The sequence below is a fragment of the Vipera berus genome (assembly GCF_964194415.1).
Source record: "Vipera berus genome assembly, chromosome: 8".
Taxonomy (NCBI): domain Eukaryota; kingdom Metazoa; phylum Chordata; class Lepidosauria; order Squamata; family Viperidae; genus Vipera; species Vipera berus.
The window spans coordinates 25,116,048-25,121,265 of record NC_138211.1 but is presented as its reverse complement, the minus strand read 5'-3'; positions in this window follow the sequence as shown (position 1 = coordinate 25,121,265).

Genomic DNA, 5,218 nt, shown 5'->3' with positions numbered 1-5,218 from the left:
AGTCAAGGCAGCCCACGGGGTTCTCTCAGTTAGTTGGTTCCCTAGCCAGTGTGTGTTTGTGTGTGTTTGCCAGCAACCTGCCTGACGGAGTCAGTGAGCCTCAGGGCTGGGTCCCACATAGAGACTATCCGTTTTATTGTGGCTCCTGGAATGACCGAGACTATGGTCCTAAAGCAGCTGGCCGGCAGGAGATCAGAGCCTCCTTGAGGAATATTCCTCATGGAACCTGCCCATTAGACTTTGTAAAATGAATTGGACTCACTTTTATGACTTTTTTATGCTCATTAAGAGAATCAAGTTTAAGTCAAATATGTATATTTGTATGAATTGTATAGTATTAATATAGTAATTAAGACATGAATAGATAATTATGATAACTACTAAATTAAAGAAAACATTGAAGTTGGATGGCAGAGAGAGAAAGAGAGAGAGAGATGATAGATAGATAGATAGATAGATAGATAGATAGATAGATAGATAGATAGATAGATAGATAGATAGATAGATAGATAGACAGACAGACAGACAGACAGACAGACAGACAGACAGACAGATGATAGTCCTGAAAGGTAAACTGCTTCAGTTATTTGAACTTAAAATTCTGATGCTTTGGATTTATTTCTTAGGGTTCAAATCAATTTGTTAACCAATAATTTTGCAAGCTGTGAGGTAGAAATGCATTAGGAATTTGACTTGACTAGATTTGATTAGGATATGCTAAACTAACTATACATTTCTGAATATATTTTATTGCTTCATTTTAACTGTGTCTGGTTTTAGTTTCAAGACAAAAGAAATGGAAGAACTGAAGAAACTTTGAAAATAATTTGAAGAGCGACCCTGCAGGTCTAAGTCCCAAGGAAAAGACCAAGGAAATGTTGATGGGGGTATTTCAAGGATAGAGGCATTCAGTAAATGCAAGACTGTGGTTTGGTGAAAGAGTCACACGGGAAGATTTTGGAAATCCAGTAATTGTTCACATTAGAGAATAGATAGCTTGGGATCTGTCTTGTTTATTTTGTTCTGAATTGTATAGAGAAATATATCTAAGAACCAAACAATCATATTGTTAGATAATTGATGGGAGCATTTTGGTCTGCCCCAAACTACTCTACTAAACTAAAATCCAAGATAAAATTCAGAAAATAAGTACAATAATATTCTTTAAGAAGCTTGATTCCAAAACATTTCCAGTGGGCAGTGGGCCCATGGTTTTGCTCTTGGTACTTTTTTGGGTAATATTAATTGGCTGTTTATTAATTTTCTGCTGGATGCCAAGTCAAAACTAGTGTGTGAATTTGGCCAATGAAGCCAGGGGGTCTAGTAAGCATATGTCAAAAAAGTCAAGATAACAGCTGTGAATGCTTGATCCTGTCACTTTTGTATGTCTGTTGTGCATGTGACACCTATGAAAAGGGATGGGGATGACAGTGACCACCATTTTGCTTTTTTAAAATCCCCCCTGCAGAGGCCCTTGCCTGAAACTTACTCCATTTCTGTCCCCCCATAAAAACAGTGATCCAAATGTGACACACCCCCGAATTGTCCAATTCAAGACATATTTCCTTAATTCTGCACTCTCGTGTGTTACCTGGACATAGATTCCATTAAGCTCGGGGGGGGGGGCTGCCTTCTGAGGAAAAAGGCATCATGTTTGGCTGTTAACTGTTCTTTTCACTGGATTAAAAACCACATTTTTGCAGCCTCTTATTTCTTAGGGAAAAATATATATATGCAGTTACTGTATTTGTATATGTGTTGCATATAATGAATGTTAAAAAAAATAAAAAGATGGAAAATTTTATAATTTAAAATATGTGAATATTGCACCTTAAAGATATAAAATTGTGGAGTACAATAAAAGCTTAACAAGCTTAATAAAATCTATATAGCTTTTATGAAAAATGTATTTCAACTTGGATTGTTCCTTGCTATAATTGGCTTGGCTTAATGGTTTTTTATGTTTTGCCGCCCTGACTTGACAAGGTCAACAATATTCTTTAACATCTCTATTCTAACTTTATTCTAACTACCTAGCTGCCTACAAATAGCCCAATGTGGACCGCTGGATTTATTTAATTATTATTAAACGCCTTAGTTACCCTAGTACCGTTCTGTTCGCCCTCAGAGGTGCCCCCCCATCCTGGGTGCGACCTGCCTCATTTTCCACTCTGCCTCTTGATGAAGGGCCCGATTGTTGGGACCCTGAGAGATGGGTGGGCAGGAACAGGGGCCTCAGGTTTAAATTTAATAAGAGGCCCCTGGTTAGTTTTTTAGCATTTTTTTTGTGGGGTTAGGGAGGGGGGAGGGTCGTGGTTGGTTGGAAATGGGGGGTAATCCACCAACCGTTGTTCAGGCCAGGCCTGGGACAGATCGCGTGGGGGGGAGCCGGGGTTAGTTGCCTCCGGAGCTCCGGAGTGGGTCGTGGGATTACCTATTCCCACGACGTTAGGGAATGGCAGCAGGTGTATGAACAGAGGGCCGTATCGATATCCGGGAGGGCATCCCTGCTACCTACAAGCGGTGAGGCGCTCCGACCCTCTGTCTTCACCCCAAGGCCCCGGGAGCGAGGATGTGCAGCCACCTGAGCTCCGGCTGGTGTACCTGAACGCCAGGTCCGTCGTTAATAAGGCTCCTCTCGTCCGGGATCTGGTCGAGGGTGAGCATGCGGACCTGGCTTGCATCACGGAGACCTGGTTGGGCCCAGAGGGTGGTATCCCCCTGGTTGATCTTTGCCCACCAGGCTTCCGGGTGCTACACCGGCCTCGGACTCAGGGTAGGGGTGGGGGAGTGGCTGTGGTTATGAGGGAGACCTTATGTCCGCAGGAGGCCACCGTTCTTCAGATAGTCAGGTGTGAATCTCTCTTACTGAGGTGTGGTCCTAGGGCGCAGTTGGGCTTGCTGCTGGTGTACCTTTCGCCTAGTCGTGCAGCAGCAGCCCTGCCTGAGCTTCTCGATATCCTCTCGGGGCTGGTGATTGAGTTCCCCAAACTCATGGTTTTGGGTGACTTCAATCTACCATCCCTGGGAGGATCATCCGAGTTAGCTCGGGAGTTCATGGCTTCCATTACGGCCATGGACCTGACGCAAGTAATTCATGGACCGACTCCTGTGGGAGGTCACACCCTGGATTTGGTTTTTCTATCTGGACGGTGGTTAGATGATCTTGGTGGGGGCTCCCCAATTGTTATGCCCCTGTCATGGACCGATCATCATCTCCTGTGGCTGGTCTTCCATTTTGCCACTCCCCACCGTGGGTGTGTTGAGCCAACTAGATGGTTCTGCCCCAGGCGCTTAATGGACCCTGAGAGGTTCCAGGCAGCGCTGGGGCCCCCACCTGCCTCCTCTGCTCACAGCTCGGCAGATGCCTTAGTGGAAGCCTGGGAAAGGACGGCCACGGAGGCACTTGACCGAGTTGTACCCTTGCGGCCCCTGACCCAGCGCAGATCCCAGTGGGCTCCATGGTTCTCCGTGGAGCTCTGGGAGATGAAGCGTCCGAGACGGGGCCTGGAGAGCAGTTGGAGGTCCAGCTGATCTGAATCCGACCAATTGCGACTAAGAACCCATATTAGGTCTTATCTCGCAGCGATAAGGGTGGCGAGGTCTAATTACTTCGCTACCCTTATCGCGTCTGTTTAGGGTGACCCGCTCCCTCCTTAATCAGGAGGTGAGTGAGGAACCCTTGCAGGGGCGTGCCGAGGAGTTTAGTCAACATCTGTTGGACAAAATCGCTCGGATTCGGACCGGTTTGGACTCCGACTGGGCAGAGTCTGACGATCAGGACACGGGCGGTCTTGTCAATGTTATCTGGGAGGAGTTCGATCCTGTGACTCTGGAGGAAGTGGACAGGATTATGGGGAGGCTGAGCACCACATGTTTATTGGACCTGTGCCCTTCCTGACTGGCTTATGCAGCCCGGGAGGGGACACGAGGCTGGTTCCAGTTATATCTGCCTCTTTGAGTGAGGGTAGTTTTCCCGCTGCCTTGAAGGAGGCGGTGGTGAGACCTCTCCTCAAGAAGCCTGCCTTGGACCCAGCTGTGTTAAATAACTTTCGTCCGGTCTCCAACCTTCGCTTTCTTGCAAAGGTTGTTGAGAGTGTGGTGGCGCATCAGCTCCCTCTGGTTCTGTATGAAGCGGATTATCTACACCCGTACCAATCGGGCTTCAGGCCCGGGTACAGCACGGAGACGACATTGGTCGCTCTGGTGAATGATCTCTGGAGGGCTCGGGACAGGGGATATTCCTCTGTCCTAGTCCTATTAGACCTCTCAGCGGCTTTCGATACCATCGACCATGGTATCTTGCTGCGGTGTCTCAGGGGATTGGGAGTGGGAGGCACGGTTCTTCAGTGGTTCTCCTCCTATCTCCTGGGACGTTCGCAGTCGGTGTTGGCAGGGGGGCAGAGGTCGACCGCGAGGCCTCTCGCTTGTGGAGTCCCTCAGGGGTCGGTCCTCTCACCTCTCCTGTTCAACATCTACATGAAACCGCTGGGTGAGATCATTCGTGGTTTTGGAGTTGGGTATCATCAATATGCTGATGATACCCAGCTTTTCATTTCAACCCCAAACCACCCCAGTGATGCCCTCGACGTGATGTCCCGCTGCCTGGAGGCAGTTCGGGTCTGGATGGGGAGGAACAGGCTTCGACTCAACCCTGACAAGACCGAGTGGCTGTGCGTACCAGCATCTCGGGATATTCAGGATATCCCATCTCTCTCTATGGGGGGTGAGTTATTACCCCCCGTAGATAGGGCTCGCAACTTGGGAGTCCTCCTAGATTCACAGCTTTCTCTAGAAGACCATATAGTAGCTGTGACTAGGGGGGCCTTTGCCCAGGTTCGCCTGGTGCGCCAGTTGCGGCCCTATCTAGACCGGGATGCCTTACGTACGGTCACTCACACGCTCGTGACCTCTCATCTGGACTACTGCAACGCTCTCTACATGGGGCTACCCTTGAAGACCACTCGGAGGCTCCAGCTGGTACAGAATGCAGCCGCGAGAGTTGTGTTGGGAGTTTCCCAACACTCCCATGTTACACCTCTGCTCCGTGAGCTGCATTGGCTTCCAGTTGTCTTCCGGGTGAGATTCAAGGTGTTGGTAATGACCTACAAAGCCCTACATGGCATGGGTCCGGAATACCTTGGGGAGCACCTGCGGCCGGCGTCAACTTCCCTCCGCCCAGTACGCTCCCACAGAGAGGGCCTCCTCAGGGTGCCAC